The 18,521-nt window shown below is 36.2% G+C and overlaps 1 pseudogene; it reads right to left on the minus strand.

Moving 5' to 3' along the window:
- Positions 1–15,897: 15,897 nt before the first annotated feature.
- Positions 15,898–16,654, minus strand: LOC108748581 (annotated as a pseudogene).
- Positions 16,655–18,521: the final 1,867 nt, after the last annotated feature.

Genomic DNA, 18,521 nt, shown 5'->3' on the forward strand with positions numbered 1-18,521 from the left:
TTTACTAAGTTTTTTGGGATGCCATACTGAAACATACACGCGTAAATTTTGAACTGCTCATTGACATCGATATGGTGATGTTCATCGACCGCAGTATACATGGCGGTCTTAATCAATGTTCCAACAGGTACGCGCGAGCCAATAACAAATATATGCAGTCGTACGATCGGTCAAAATTTTCTATGTACATGATGTATTTCAATGTTAATAATCTATACGGATGGGCGATGTGTCAACCGTTGCCATACGCTAAAATTACGCTAAATTTCAAATGGGTCAAAAACGTCTCGGACTTTGACACGATTGCACAGGATTGGCGCACAGGTTACGTTCTTGAGGTCGAAAGTCTATTTGTATAAATTTCATCACGAATATGTGTTACTGCTGTATCGCAAAAAATGTGAAATTATGTATACACAGACATTGATAGCCTTATAACGCATCGAGTATGATGACGTTTATGAACAAATGAAGTGTGATATCACTAAGTTCGACACGAGTAATTATTCTACCGATAATGTGTATACTATTTGCAAACAAAAAAGTATCAGACTTAATAAAGGACGAAAATAATGGCGCATATTGACTGAATTCGTTGGACTCAGAGCGAAAATGTATGCGTTAAGAGTGGATGGTAAAAAGAACATTAAAAAAGCGAAAGGTGTCAAAAGTATAATAATATCGTAGCGAGAAGTATAACGTTTGATAATTACACTCGATGTTTAAACGATGAAACTAAAATGATGCGCCAACAGTCATGCATAAGATCAACATTACATCAAGTATATACGATATCTGAGACAAAAATCGCTCTAAGTCCGTATGACGACAAACGAGACGTCATTCAACCGAATTCAACCAAAACATTATCATGGGGACATTATCGAATACCTTTGTAAAAAAGGTTGTGTAATTGTATTATATTATAACTCATATTCACAATATGTATAACTCATATTCATAGAACGTCCCAGATTATATTAAAATGTACTCGTATTATATTATCGAAATATATATATAACCCTAAATAATTATTGTATGTAGTATTACATTTATAGTAAAAAATAAAGATTTTTTTTATATATTAAATTGAAAAAGATGTATATAAATAATAAATAATAAGATGGGTATAAATAATAAACATTTTATACATCATATGTGTTTCATATATTTTTAATATATTTTGTTTTGTTTAAAATAAATACATTTTTATGAAAATACAGTTTGTATGAATTAAATTATATTATCCTTGTGTATCAAGAATAGCGCGATGCATCGAATTTCAATCATTTTACGTAAACCTTGTCACCTTTCCTCTGCAATACTTTTTCCATGAGATACACATCCGGATAAGCTACACAATATAACTCATATTCATAGAACGTCCCAGAGAGGGATTTTCCGCGATAGTCGTCCAGTAGATGGGTTACGGGATCAGTATGCTGCATTTTAGCGATTTTCAACACTTCGGATCCAATTTGGTGTATAACTCCTCGAAGACGATTTTATATTTGTTCACACGTACCGAATCACCTATTTTGAATTTCACCGGACCCGCGATCTTTACGTTGCTGTATACCGTGGCCAAGAATTTTTCAGCGATTGCGGAGGGGATCAACGGATCGCATATCGATCGTTCGATGTTTACGCGTGTTATAATCTGATATAAGCTGCGATAGCGCATTGATTTACTTGTAGTTTCCGTTAAGTGTAAACATCTTCCATATATTGTTTTTTAATGGGCGATTGAGTCGCTCGATGACGGATGCCGGAACAATGATTGATGTTGTGTTTTTTCAAGAGCCGTTGTACATCAACGTTGTAAAATTCTTTTCCTATATTGGTTTGTAGATTTTTTGGACATCTTTTATTCTTTCGAATTATCTCAGCGATAGTTTCAGCCGTCTCGCTTCCACCTTTACTCAGCGATATGGCCCACTGGCGTACTTGCTCAACACATTGATGACGGTGAGTATGTAGTGATGGCTTCTGTTGAAACACGAGTGTGGATGCATTTCGACGATGTCAGTTTCCCATAGATTATCATATCCCCAGACTGTGACGCGCTTTCGTGGAAAATTTTTTCTCGCCGGAGTGTGCAATTCCTTGAAGAGCCAATGTCGTCTCTCGAGGTTTCTAATTTTTTCTCTCTTTGCATAGGATTTCTTTTTTATGATTCGACGCGTGATATGCTCGATACAGGAAACAAACAAATTTTTTTTCTCAATGACTCAACTCGACGGACTCATTTTATGCATACGCAATTTAATTTATAATGAAACCGACTTCGCGAAGTTTCTCGATGATCGACAGCATCTCGTTGTCGTGAGTGTTATTGCCCGCTCGATGCGAAGCGTCGAGCAATCGTCATTGACGATCCATTAGCTCATTGGAATCATCTCAATGCACATAATCGATCGCGTTGTCGTTCAGCATCATTGCATAATAAATCCCTTTCCAGATTTATTCTTTTTCTTGGGCGTGATCGACATCAATGGCGTAAATACGTGTTTATACTTGTATCCTCTGTTGCTCAATACTCGACCCTGCGAATGATGCTTGTGTTTGTGCTCATTCGTCGCCAGCAGTATGCTCTTGTACCTGTGCATATTGTCTTTCGTATAGAGGAGATCATCGGGAATTTTTTTGAAAATCAACTTATAAAGATGTGCACCAACGTATCGTACGCCATCGATAATTATGTTGTCCGCCTCATCCACGTCAAAAGGTTTATTGTCAAACATCAGTCCATCCTTGTGTAGATAAACGCCGTATACGTCATCCATACCGCTCTCTCTTTTTCTCGCACTCCCCGGATAGGTTCGATGTACTTTTGATCCGGCTCGCAACATCTTTCGACCTTTCGACGTTTGCAACCGACTTTGAACCTTCGCTAGCGAGTCGTCCGTCGTTTCGAAAACGTTCTCGAAAACGATTCTATTGGTTGTACGATCTTCCTACGCGATGTGGAGATTATCGGCTGTACACGGGCGTGCAATTGATCATCGAATTTACAGAGTCGCGGAAGGTTCGAACATTACGCTGTCTTCCTCATTCTCCTCTTCTTCCTCCTCCTCTTCTTCCTCCTCCTCTTGCTCCTCCTCCTCCTTCTTCCTCTCGCGCTTAAGATGTTGCGACATCATAGCACAATTTTTTTTTATTGCACGCATGCTGAGGTTGTGGACGATCTGTCGACGCGGTTTGATAATAGCAGTGTTGTTAGACGGGCCGGGTTTCAGACATGCGCGTCCAATGTAGCTTCAGTAATGTACCGGTCATTAGTAAATAGGAGATCATTAGTCGCTTAGGATTAAAAATGTTGAAAATTTTAATATATTTTACATATTTTACATACGTATACATACGAGTATATATATATAATATATACTCGTATATAAAATATGTACAATATATTAAAATTTTTAACATTTTTGAAAAAATTTTACATAGACGACTAATGATCTCTTATTTACTAGTGACCGTACCAACATTTGTTGATCTGCAAGAATTTATCGTTAAAAAGAAATTGATCGTGAAGAAAATGGTAGTGTTGAGAAAAGGAGCCATTCTCTCTCACTAATTTTTACATGTCCCATGCCATAGAATTTCTTGACAAAATCCGAAAAGTATTGCACTTCCTGGCTGAGTGCTTGTCACCATGGATTGCGATGGGAAGATGGATGATCCTGTACAGCATGGTGAAACGCCTGATTACGATGGCTGTAATTGATGCGGAAGTAGATGACGACAATAAGGCTCTCGTATACGTTAAAGGATGTGAAAAACGTGAATGGTGGATGTACTTGATAGCGACAATTTGACTATTAAAATTGGATGCTGATTACGAAGATATAGATTCTTTGAATAACCTAGATGTTACTAATACTATGCGATGTGTACAACATATTAAGAATTGTGCGTTAGAGAATATATATTTACAATATTATAAGTATATTTAAAATATACAATTGGTGGCGCAACGCCAAAAAAATGTATGAAGTTTAAAATAAAATATGAGATTTTTTTTAATATGTTTTAAATTTTTTTCTCCTTTTCTTTCCTTATAGTTAAAAATTAGTTAATAATAACTATTTAGTAGTAGTAGTAGTAATACAATTTAATAAGTGACTGAATTAATCGATAAGAAAGTGCGCTTGGCTATTTGTGTTACGTAGACTGCTAGAAAAGTTTTTGCAATCTAGTACTTTCAGTGGCGTCACTATCATATCCGTAAAATTAGATGGTTTTAACCTATAATTGAATTGAGTTTGTACCCAAGCCAACTAGTTTTGTTTGCATAATATTTTAAAAGAAGTTATTTTGTAAAGAAATGAAAATTTTCGGGCAATGATTTTTTACGATTACAAATGTAATCTAACTCCGAAACAATGCATCGATCGACTTCATTTGGCTTTTGGGGATGAAGCACCATCCAATAAGACTGTTTATAATTGGTTTGCCGAATTCCAGCATGGACGTACCTTTGTTAGTGATGAATTCCGTGAAGGTCATCCATCCACGTCTGTTGTTGTTACGAATGTTGATGCTGCGTGAAATGATTGAGCGAGACCGGCATATAACATATCGGGAGATTCAGGCATCCTTAGGCATTGACATGAAAGCAATACATACGATTTTGCTGATGATCACTTGAGCGTATGGAAACTTTACAGTCGTTGGATCCCACACAATTTGACCGAATCTCAAAAACAGGTTCGTGTTAAATGGAGCAAAGAAATGCTCAAGAAATTCAACCTAGGTCGGTCAAATTTGGTCTACAATATCGTTACTGGGGACGAAACATGGATCTATTCGTATGAGCCCGAAAGTAAATAATTCACTGTTTGGATATTTCAAAATAAACCGAAACCCACAAAAGTTGTTCGTTCACGCAGTGCTGCCAAGCAAATGATTGCTTGTTTCTTTGGTTATGCCGGACATGTGACCGTGACTTTAGAGAATCGAAGGACTGTAAATACTGATTGGTATACAACAATTTGTTTGCCAGAAGTTATAAATGAATTGCGTAGAACAAACCGAAATCGTCGCATCATCCTTCATCATGACAACGTCAGCTGTCACACAGCACGTCAAACCGTTGATTTTTTTATCCGAATAATGTCGAATTGATGATTCATTGTCCGTATTCACCTGATTTATCACCTAATGATTTCTTTTTGTTCCCAAACATTAAAAATGAGATGCGTGATGAGCGATTTGAGTCGCCTGAAGCAGCTGTTAAAACATTTTGTACACTGATATCTGAGGTTACAGCTTAAAGTGAAAAAAATGCTTCGAAAATTGGTTCGAGTGTATGCAAAAATGTATCGACCTTAAAGGCGAATACTTCGAAAAACAATAAAACCATTTACCGAATTGTATATGTTTTTTTTCATATTGTTTGCAGAAACTTTTCCAACAGCCTACGTATTATTAATTAAAATATTATTATAATAAAAATATTATCATAAACTACTATGTTATATTACATTCATAAAAAATATTATTATAATCAGTTATTATTATAATTTAGTTACTAAATCATATCGTTAAATATTACATCTATTTAATTAAATCGCGTGCGAGAAGAAAACATGGGGAGAGCGTAACGGGAGGAAGAGAGAGAATAATATGATAAGTATAAGACCGCAACGAGTGGGAGAGAAAGAACAAACTCTCTCTATCTCAGACTTAGGTGACGCGTTCCCCTCCCCCGCAACTTGTTTGACCTTGTGCCCACATGCGCGCGCACGCACGCACGCACGCACCGCATATATGCACTAACCATAATTATTTAGAAATCCGCCAATCTATTCTACTTTCCTGCAAAAATCATCCCCTCCCTCGCAATTTGTTTGTGGTTAGAGCTGGTCACAATCTTTACACGTTCAGTATTTCTTTGGTCGCTTGTACGAAAAGTCCAACAGCAGCAGCAGGAGCAGCAGTAGCAACAGCAGCAGCAATCTACTCTGCTGTAGGAAGCAACACACGAAGAAATTATTACGTTTTACTTCACAATAATGATGAAACTCCATCATTTATGAAAAGTGCCAAATAAGTTTAAGTATCCCCCATTTTTATACTTTTTCAAATTAATTATTTAATTAACTATTTAATGTTTCTTTTATATTTTTCCATAGCGCGTCCGTGCATCATGCGGTTCGTACGAGTATACTAGGCAGGAAATACGCATTGACACATACCAATTTCTAGAAATTGGTATCAACATTGGCCCACCGAGCTACGTGAAGATTGCGATAGGAGTGGAAACAAATTAATACTATTTATCGATACATGGAAAGGACTTATAAACAACGTTGGAACATTCAAAACTGTCTTTAGAATCATCACAAGAGTAATTCTATTAGCGTTGGACTGCTGATTGTGCGATTCAGTATGATTGAAAATGTTAAAATTGTATGTTTGGAATCATCCAACGTATGTTTAATAATGACTAAATCAACAATATTGTTTATGTTCAACTTAGATCACTCCATTGAATTAACATTCGATCAATTGGTTGGTATCGTTGAGAAAGTCGATACAAAGTTTACACGATTCTCCAATATTGCATTCACTGTAATGGATGCTAAAGATGTGTCAAATGTAATATGCGCTAGCGATTACTTTGATAAAAATCAGTTTCTCGACTGCGAACTGTTAGCTTTAGTTTTTTGTGAGGAAGAAAAAAATTATGTAAAAAAATGAAAAAATTTTTAATCTAAAAATTATGATATAATTTTTTCAAACATATATAAAATAGGAGATTGGAATGTGTAGCTCATGTCTCTTCTGTTTTTTGTACAGAAGGGATCTTTTATGACAGTACATGTGTATAAAAAATTACTAAATAGAAAATAACTATAATATCAAGAACAATATAGAATTGATATGATGGATTAGATATATGGAAGGATTAAAGAAATAAACAAGAAAAAAAGGGATTAAAAAATACAAAACCATTGTTATTATTATTATTATTACATTGGTTTATATGTAGTATTAAAAATATTTAAAAAAATGCATTTGAGTATCGAGCAATAGCTCAGATATTAATGGCTCAAACATCAGTGTTTGGTGGCTTGAGCATTAGTAGTAGCACTTTCTGGAAAAAGAGAACAAAAAACTTGTTAATTACTGTTCGCTTTTAGCTGAGAATAAAATGTATTAACACTAGTTATCATAAACGCATTTGTAAACAAAGAAGATACATACCGTTTGATTTATATCAATTTGTACAAATAGGGCACATATTAAATGGAGATATTAAATAACATGGACTTCTTCACTCCGAACAGTATTTGCTATCTTTGGCGGCATGCGATTTAATAACATATTTAATGGTGTACATGTGTTCGATGTCCGCTAATCTCGTCATACACGTGTGCAAAATTAACGAACTATCCGTTGTATAATAAAAATATATCGCGCATTGTTTCACCAGCACGTTCAGTGCTATTACTTTCAGAGGATACACTACTTTGCTCTTAGTGTCTTTACTCTGATCACTATTATAGTCGCTATCCTCCGACAATGCGGATGCGTCCTTATCATTGTCCATTATTGCTTCAAAATTCACATTAAATACTTCGTCGACGATGTCCACCAGGTCTTCTTCTGGTATATTATGAACAATATACATTCCATCAATTATGCTACACAATACTTTAAGAAGCTCGCGTCTAGACCGTATACTTCTAGACCTAAATTCATACTTTCTCTTCAACCGGAGTAGGTATCGTTAAAATTTTTTTTTTTAAAAATGCTTCAAAATGATATTTTCATAAACTTAAAAAATTTTAAAATTCTAGAGTTTTTACTTAAAGCATTTTACTTAAAGTGTTTCAATTCCTTTTGTCTTATATACGTATAACACAATTACTGATTTTTAATAGTAGCCACATGTCGGCACTCGAAATATCAATCATTTCTATCGCGACCAATCTTTACGTACTTATCTTAGACATGCTTCTATCCTTATAAAAATTTATGACAACTTACTATTTATACAATTCTATAGAGTTTCATTTACATTTACGCTTCTATTAACCTTGAAACATATTGCAAAAAACATGTTTGATTGTCATGTCCCCTCCCAAAAAGAATAAACGATCGAGGCTCTTTTATCAAGGAAAGGAGACATTGTTTCATCGATTTCGATAGCACCCAGATGTTGGTACTCAATCGATTAATTATGAAACTTGGTAGTATTTATTTTAAATAATTAATAAATGTTGTTTCTAGAAAAATTACATTATGCTATATCTTGGCTGAAAAACAGTTGCAGCACGTATCGGCGAATACCCTTTGTAATATTTTTCGTTTTATAATCATTTGTTTTTTGTATTGTTTTTGTTTATGATAATATTCCCTTTTTGTGATGTTTTTTGTTGTCTTATACATGACTATAGTTCCCAAAATCTGTAATGTCTTACTGCCACTCCGCATGACGTTATACCCCCTCCTCCAAAGAATTCCTCGCGCCCCGTATTTCCCTTGGAGCTCCCAAGTTAAAACTCCCTCTATTACACTACTCAATGTCAACAAACTGCTATCAAAAATGTAATGTCAAAGCTTGATGACATGTTATGCCAGTAAATTAGTAAATTAGATAAATGTGAGCAGAATCTGTTGGCAGTATTTTAACATTTTTCCAATCAAAATTATGATTATATATAGTTCTATGGTCCGTATCACGGAACTTAAAATACTAGATAATGAATCTTCTTATAATATGCGTTTAATTTCTGAAATGGTTTACTCGTATATAAAGAGACAAAGACAGGGCTTAAACACGCATAATGATACGGAAGCTATACCGGAGTTCTATCTTCCAATCATACAATCTTTTTTCCCCTCTTAATGTAATTTTTCCCTTTCTTATTTTACTCTTTCTACACAGATTTCTTAGTCAGTTTCCTACTGATCGTCACTTTTCATTACTTACTGGCTAATAATAAAGAGTGGCTCTCATCGCAAGTTTGCTTCAATTTAAATGTATTACAGTTTTAATCTTCGACTCAACAATTTTTTCTGACATTATAATTTTATTAAATTGGACTGCGCATTGCATTTTTAAGGTATTTCTTCTTTTTTACTAATTACTTTAGGTTTTGAACATTTAAATAGGTTTAACTTATTATATTCTGCTTTATCTTTTTTCCTATTTTATTTTGCATTTTTTTATATTTTATTCCGTCTTATTTATATTATATATATCGAATTTTATATATATTATATATGTCACATTCTTTGTTGGTAACAAAATTGTATACATGTTAATTCTTATATAATTTAATTTTATATTTTAGAATCCGATTTAACCTTCCGTAAGAAGGATTAATATTAATTTGGCTTATTTAATATCAGCGTTATTTTTATATTTGGCAATATTTTTTGTAATTGAACCACGGCGAACATCTAGGATTTATTTTCCGTTAACTACATATATTCATTGTTTGATACTCAGCGATATTTTTTGAATGTTTGGAGTAAATCCAAGATCTACTTTCCATCGACTACATATGTATAATTGAAATCAGGGCTTAAACAACTAAGGTCTACTTTTAATCTTTTTTTGTCATTGTACCTCTATAATTAGTTACCTTTATAAAAGTTATGCGTTTCGCGGGTTTCCTCCGTGTCCAGATCCATTCTTAAAATGCCAACGTTTCGTGAACCTTGCAGTCCACTTCATCAGGGCGAAGAGCAGTCTGATACTGTTGCACTCAAAGGACTATGTCCAGTTTTATAGGGGAATTTGGGATGAACAATTTTGAGACATGTCTAAAATTTTAAGGTATCAAAAGAGAATAAAAAATTAGCCAACCATGAGCCTTTTATAGAAAAGGTTTTCTGAATGCTAGAACTATCCAAAGTTCAATATTATGACCATGTACTACTAGTCTTATCCAATTTCTCTGGGTCCAGGGCATCTCCTCGCGGTGACGGAGGTAACGGATTATACCAAAGACATTAAAGTGATATTTAAAATGTATTTGATACAGTTCATTTTAATCCGGCTAAGTCTTTGATCGCGATTCATGCTGTTATATCAGAAATTCAGATTTGCTTGTAATGACGGTGATGCCCTGGAGAGAAAGATGGACAAGTATCAATCAGGGTAAACCAGTCTTTGATATAGAGTCACTTCGAAGCAGCTACTGGTCACGATGAGATCCACTGTGGACAATATGGAAAATTTAAAATGTAAATATTTAAAAAACCAGTCGCGTAAACATTTGTTGACTGGGAAAATGCTAGATTTCTTAGAACAAGAGCCTAGTAGTTCCACACGAGTCCTACTCAACACATTTAAATATATATGTCATGCCTATTAATGCCATTATAAAAGAAAACGTATTGAAACGAGAGATGAAAACGTTACAGTTAAAAATACTGAATCGCAGCTTTTTTGTCAAATCAAATTGGGCATTAGTAGGGTATTTTGCAGTAAAAAAAAATGTATATTTTGTCCTACAGGTCGACATCGTGTGTCGGAGAATACTCCCGTTCAGGTTGCGAAAGATTTCCGGTTTTATTTTCCTGCAGAGGCGCGCGTGTGTGACCATCACAATAAGTACTTGTGACAGAGGTTCTTAATAAACAACAGTTTTTACAGCGGACTAAGTAACTGATATGATTGATTTGTTACAGATTAAACAACAACGTTCAATAGTAAACTTTCATTATTTTGAAGAAGACACTGTTGTGGAGTATTGGACTGGATTAAATAAAGAAAACTTTTCGCGATTGTTAATAAACTGTCATATCCTTACGACAGTGAACAGCGTCATACTGAATGTGCGATGCAATTTACCTTGCAAAACTGCAAGAACAGGATATAGCGACCAAAATCTTGCTCATATTTTCGTAAATAGTAAATATAGTACTCGCAGAGCGATTACTAAAAAGTGTACGAAATGCAATTGCGACGGACTTTACGCCTCAATATCTAAGATTTTCACATTTAAGCAGAGATCAAATACTTGAAAAACGTACGAATATGTCCTGTAAGCTACTACTTCCAAAAAAAACTTTAATAACAATATCGAATGGCATATGTTTATATACGAGTATATAAAAGTTCGAATAATGTTTTTCAAAGATCCTATATAGTATACAGAAACAACATCCTTTAGTAAAACCTATGGTATGTGTTGCTCTTGAATATATCAAGACATTTTAGGATTTTTCAAGACCACTGAAAATAATGCAAGCATCACGCGAATAGTTATGAAAAAGATGCCTGAAGTGCGTTATAGATTTCACAAGGGTGATGTATTTATTGTTGACAGAGGTTTTCGTGACATTAGGGAATATTTGGAACGTAAGGGATTTGTGGTCAAAATGCCAGATATTATTCCACCTGGTGAATGTCGACTAAACGATACGCTTATAACGATAATAATTAGTCACTAAAGTCACGTTTGTCGTGGTTATCGATGGGCATCTTAAAACTTATTTCGCGTATTTTAATCGTAATGGTGTATCCAATCAATTCCCCTAATCTAATGATAACTAATTTTCGAAATGTCGATGCTCTTTATAATATGTTTCATTCAGTTATCATATCAGACGCTGAGCATTCAGAGCATTCTGTTATTTCGATTAATCCAAGAACAAAATCTGAACCGCAAAACTGTCGCATTTGTCTCGTTGGATGCACATGAGTCAGAAGGGTTTTCAGTACTAACAGAAGATGATTTCTACGAGAGCAAGTCAATAAGTTCTTAGAAAATCTGTCAGAGAGCACTCGCAGTGTCATGTCACATTACTTTTTGACAAAGTAGCATCTTTCAGCTGATTACTGTCTAGTTCTTAGTGGCAACTCGACCGAGACGGACGTATGTCTCGTCTCGCTTCGAGTATTGCATCATTTTTGGAAAGCATTGCCGGCTTCAACTGTGCCTAGTACGACTGGCCAAGTGCCAACTAAAAACGAAAAAAAAGAAGACTAGCAAAAAATTAATTTCTGTGGAAGGTTGGAGGTGTCTGGGAAATGACTGGCCAAGTTTATCTCGTCAACGAGGACCAGGGCCATTAATTACAAAGAAGAAGAAGAAAAAGCTGATTATTGTCAACTTTTGAGCGGAATTCATCGCGTGGTTTTCTGTAGACGATTAAAGCGAACAACCTTTGTATTTTTTGCAAAATGGAAAAAAACGAGTTTCGTGCAGTGATCAAACATCTACATATGAAAGGTTTAACATTGAAAGAAATCAAAGCCGAGTTGAATAATATTCATAGCACATTTGCACTAGTGTTTGCGACTGTATACAATTGGATGAATGAATTTAACCGTCGTACATCCACATGTGATGCACCTCGTTTGGGACGTCCAATTGAGACTGCTACGCCAGAAATCATCGATAAAGTCCATGATATTATTTTGACTGATCGACGAGTGAAAGTGCGCGAGCTTGTTGAGGCCACAGGCATATTACATGGCACAGTGATTTCAATTTTGCACGAACAATTGAGTATGAAAAAGCTATCGGCAAGATGGGTGCCGCGTTTGCTCACTGTGGACCATAAGCGCGATTGTGTGACGATTTCAAAACAATTGGAGATGTTTCAACGTAATCCAGATGAATTTCTGCGTCGATTCATTACTGTTCACGAAACATGGATCTATTACTTCACACCCGAGACGAAGGAACAGTTAAAACAATGGACTTCACCGGATGAACCAGCTCCGAAGAAGGCGAAGACCGTGAAGTCGGCCGGAAAGGTGATGGCCATAGTTTTTTGAGATGCACGCGGTATATAATTCATATCGATTACTTTCCGTCGAACCGAACAATAATGGCAATTACTACACAGCCTTATTGGACCGTTTCAACAACATTTAAAAAAAAATGTCCTCATTTGACGAAGAAGAAAGACAATGCACGGATTCACATGTGCCCGGCACCAATCGCCAAATTCAACAAATTCCGCTATGAATTGCTTCTCCATCCAGTATATTCGCTAGATTTAGCCCTCTGCGATTATTTCCTGTTTCCAAACCCGAAGAAATGTTCGGAGCAAAGGGATTTACCATCAGAGAGCAGCTCATCGCCGAAACAGAGGCTTATTTTGAAGTGTTGGACAAATCATATTATTTGGACGGCTTGAAAAATTTGATAATCGTTGGATCAAGTGTATCGAACTGAAAGGAGACTATGTTGAGAAATAAAAATGAATCGATAAAAAAAATGTGTTCTACTATGCTTTTCTAAAAACTTATTGACTTTCCCTGGTACAGAATTAGTTTAAGATCATATCAGATTAAACAAAGGCCAAGTCATATTATAGACGTTATTATGGGACGGTATTTTATACAGATAGGTCATGATGTTGAGGTAACAAATCTTACTAATTATAGCATAGTCGTACATGATGCTATTCTTGTCAAAACTTCAATACAATCTAAGCACATGAATCATATTTGCTACTATGTATATGGCAGAACATGATGGTGAAGGAGCTCAAGCTATTCCATAATATTATTGCTCTTGCAAAAATGGCTGTCGACGGTTGGGTGTTGTGTGTACGTAATGACAGTTATATGGTGTAGTGTATTTGTTATTAGTTAACGTAGGAAGCGCTGCAATAGCAATTTATTTTTTCCTTCCGAGCGGCGCTGTGGGAGAGGGCAATTAGCGCAACGAAGGGAGACGCTCTCCCAACCGTATTGTAATGGCGAGGCCAGTGAGCACATTTTTCTTTTTGTACAACGACAATTCTGATTATAGTATATAGAAGTGATACCGCCTCGAGATTATTACGAGACCTTTCCCCAACGTGAATACATTACAGTGGCGACGAGGATAATTGGTGATTGTTGTAAATACGAAGAAATCGTAAGAAAGGAATTGAGCGTGTGGAACGAAAATAGTAATGTCGTTCGCAGTTACAGGGACAAAGAATAGTAAAATGACGACAACAGATTTATTGAAACTGCAGAAAGAATTAGAGGAACGGGAAAGAGTCTTAACAGAAAGAGCGAAGCAACAAGAGCATCAAAGAATCCAGCTGGCGATGGAGAGTCAACATCTAGCAAAAGTGAAAACAGAATTTGAGACGGCTAGAAGAGAGGAACCACGTGGCGTCAAAGCCATTGTAAAAGAGGTCATTGTGAAAGGGACCGTTGGCAACATGTCCGAGTTTTCGATGAAAGAAGATTGGACAAGATGGTTCGAAAGACTATAACGCACTACTCAGGAAACGATGTGCCGAAGGAAAAACAAGACTCGCTTTTTATTTCGTTATTAGGAAGTGAAGGTTAACTTCTCTGTAATTTATGCACACCGGAAAACCCGGCAAATCTCACATTGGAACGTCTTGCAAAAATTATGCAAGAGCACCTGCAATCGCGGTCAAGTATATAGTACAGCGTTATAAATTCCAAGAATGCAAGCAGTTGGAAGGAGAGGACATTAAGACTTATCTAGCCAAGTTAAAAAAATTATTAATATATTTTGGAGAACAGTTGAAGATCCGCCTTCGAGACCAGTTCGTATGGGGGCTGGCCAGTGAGAAGATAAGGAGAAGGTTGCTGATAGAACATCAACTGACGTATGCTAAGACAGTGGAGATTAGCACTAGTATGGAGTTGGCAGTACGTGAAGCGACAGACATCAAGAAGGTAGTGAACAGCACAGAAAGCGAACTCAATTATATGGATAAGAAAGAAAAACGGTTACCTGTTATTGTTACGGAAAAGATCATGTATCGAAAGACTATCGTTTTAAGAGCTATGCACGCGTATGGAAAAGAGAGTCATTTAGAAATTGTTTGTAAAAGTAAAGAATCAAGTAAAGAGGAGGAAGATAATAGTCAGAAGCAAAAACGAGTGAATGTTAAAACTAAAAAGGTAATTAAAAGTACGAATAATTATTTAGAAGAGTTTGATAACGATAATGAGGGCTTAAATATCGTGTTTTATAATAACGATGTAGATGATAGTGAAATGTTCGGTGACGTAGAACCACTTAAAGTAAGCCTGAAGGTAGAAAATAGAGTTCTAGCGTTCGAAATTGATACAGAGTCGTCGATCTCTGCTATATCAAAGAGAGATTTCGATAAGTTTAAGCCGTTTGGAAATGTGAGGAAAACTACGTGTAATTTTAGAACACATACACAGGGGACTTGATAATTCCTTTTGATACTTTAAAGGATAAGGTAGAATTTCAGAATATAAAACGGAAACTTGAATTATTTGTTTTACCAAATATAAGCGTACCGATTGTAGGTCGGAATTGGCTTCAAGTATTAGATATTATTCAATTCAATAAAACGGTTGAAAAGCAGTCAGTTAAAGCAATGAGCAAAGAGTCTAATGATATTTGTAAAAGGTTTGACTTTAAAATTAAGTACATCAAAGGACAGGATAAGCGGTCTGCTGACATACTATCAAGAATTGGGAGGAAATTAGCGAATTAGTTGAAATATAATCAAAAGAATATGAGTATCTAAAAGTAGTTGGGAAAGAGATGCAAAATGTGGATAGGAAGGTCGTTTGTAGGGAAACGAGTAAAGGGTGCTTAGAGAGCGCGGACGATTCCCCAAAAGCTTCATTACGAGGGTGGTCCCAGAAGTACCCGACCTAACAAAGAAAACACAAAAAATTTGGGAAAAAATATCTTTATTTCTCAACATAGTCTCCTTTTAGCTCGATACACTTTTCCCAGCGATGTTCAATAGCTTCGATGGCCTGTTTATAGTAAGAACCGTTGAAAATAGCCTCAAAATAGCCATTAACCCCAGACTCCACCTCTTCATTGTTGGTAAATCTTCTACCACCGAGCCATTTTTTCAAGTTTGGAAAGAGAAAATAATCCGAGGGGGCTAAATCTGGCGAAAAGGATGCGTGGGGAAGCAATTCGAACTTTAACTTATTGATTTTGGCTATCACGATAATGGATGTGTGAACTGGTGCATTGTCTTGATGAAACAACGCTTTCTTTTTCGCCAAATGTGGCCGTTTTCCTTGATTTCATCACCCAAACGCTGCAATAAGTTCGCATAATACTCGCCATTGATTGTTCTTCCTTTCTGAAGGTAATCAATGAAAATTATGCCCATCCAGAAAACTGACGCCATTACCTTGTCTGCCGATGGAACTGTTTTTGCTTTTTTCGGAGCCGATTCCCCCTTTTCAGTCCATTGCTTCGACTGTTCCTTTGTTTCAGGTGTGAAGTGGTAGACCCATGTTTCATCCATGGTTATGAATCGGCGCAAAAATTCGGCTTTGTTGCTGCGAAACATCGCCAAACACTCGATTGAAACATCCTCTCGACGCTGCTTTTGTTCGATTGTGAGCAAGCGCAGCACCCACCTTGCGCACAGCTTTCTTATCTCCAAATTTTCAGCCAATATGCGATGTACAGCACTTTTTGAAATGTTTACCATGTCTGCTAGCTCGCGCACTTTCAATCGACGGTCACCCAATATCATTTTGTGGATTTTCTTCACCATTTCTGGAATGGCCACCTCTTGGTCGACCACTGCGATGTTCGTCTTCGCAGCTCGTACGGCCTCGTTTAAACTCTGCCACCCAATATTTTACTGTTGTAAACGAAGGAGCAGACTCCTCCAGAGTAGAATCCAGCTCGGCTTTGATATTGGTTGGGCTAAGACTTTTCAAATGAAAGTATTGTATCACATAACGATGACCAATTTTTTCCATCTTTGCAAATTCACCGAGATCGTCCACTATTGATGGCTGCCAAACAAATACTGAACAACGTAGCGTCTTTAAACTTCATAGTTAAGCTTTAGAAAGTTGGTGCTTTTCCCTACAGTGATTTTTTTTTTATACAACAATCGCCATCTGTACGTCAGATCGGGTACTTCTGGGACCACCCTCGTACATGTTTGGAAGTGGCCGCAGGGCCCAAACCAGCGCATACATTTAGATTTTTGCGGACCGATTAGCGGTTATATGTATCTTGTGATCGACGCGTACTCGAAATGGATGGATATTAAGGAAATATGCGATATTTCTGCGGAATCAACAATTCGAGCTTTAAAAGAAAATATAAGCACATGGGGGCTGCCACATAAAATTGTTACTGATGGGTCGGCATTTGCGAGCGAGCAGTTTCAAGAGTTTGTATTGCGAAATGATATTAAACATACGAAAACTGTACCGTATCACTCTGTTAAACAGGGCGGCTGAGAACGCCGTGCGTACTTTTAAGAAGAAGTTTAAAATATTGCTTAAGAAAAATACTAGATAGGATGCTTTATGTAAATATTTGTTTTATTATCGCTCGACACTACATTGTACGACGGAAAAGACACCAGCGGAATCGCACTTAAACAGACGTTTGAGAACCAGATGGGATATTGTGAAACCCGATATTAAAAATAGAGTTGAACAAAAGCAATGCGATCAGCTACGTTTTAAGGACAATCGTGCCGTTATTTTTTAAGTTAATGATGGCTAAAGATTTTAGGACAAAATCGTGGAGACAAGCGCCAATTGTTAAACAAACTAGTCCGGTTACTTATGATGTTAGGACGGATGACGGACGGATATGGAGACGTCATATTGATAAACTGCGAGCATGTAATTTGTATGTTCTAATATGATCAAGGATTCGGAGTTACCGAATTAGAGTATTTATATAATCCCTAATGTAAGCGATAACAGTGATAAGGAGGCATTATCGACTAATTGTGAAGTAGGGAGGCGCTCAAGCCGAGTACCGAAACATCGGCAAATCTTAGATTTGTAAGTTAATTTATATTTCTTTTTCGGTTTTGTTTTTTTTTTTTGTGTCTTTCAAATTAAGTGTAAAGAAGTTGTAGTGTATTTATTATCAGTTAACGTAGAAAGCGCTGCAATAGCAATTTACTTTTTCCTTCCAAGCGGCGCGATTAGCGTAACAAAGGGGATTTTTCCGACCGTATTGTATTGTAATGGCGAGGCCAGTGAGCACATTTTCCTTTGTACAATGACAATTCTGATTATAGTATAATATATAGAAATAATACCGTCTCGAGATTATTACAAGACCTTTCCCCAACGTTAACATTACGTATGGTATCTGAGATATGTCCAACACTTTGACGAAGACATCCATATATGCCAGCAAGAACAGTGAATAATGTTTTTTTACTTTTAGAGAGTTCCGATGAGGAAGCTGAAGAAAAATAAAACCCATATATTGGCCACATTTCAATTAGACAATTAAAATCTTTTGTTTTATTCTTTGAGTGTCTTTCTCCTTTGTATTTTTTACAAAATGGAAAAAAACAAGTTTCGCGCAGTGATCAAACATCTATATATAATATGAAAGTTTAACGCCAAAAGAAATCAAAGTCGAGTTGGATAATGTTCATAGCACAGCGTTTGCGACTGTATACAATTGGATAAATGAATTTAAACGTAGTCGTACATCCACATGTGATGCACCTCGTTCGGGACGTCCAATTGAAGCTGCTACGTCAGAAATCATCGATAAAATCCATATTGTTTTGACGAGTGAAAGTGCGCGAGCTTGTTGAGACCACAGGCATATCACATG

Source organism: Trachymyrmex septentrionalis, unplaced genomic scaffold (genome assembly GCF_001594115.1).
Source record: "Trachymyrmex septentrionalis isolate Tsep2-gDNA-1 unplaced genomic scaffold, Tsep1.0 scaffold235, whole genome shotgun sequence".
In the NCBI taxonomy this organism is placed as follows: Eukaryota; Metazoa; Arthropoda; class Insecta; order Hymenoptera; family Formicidae; genus Trachymyrmex; species Trachymyrmex septentrionalis.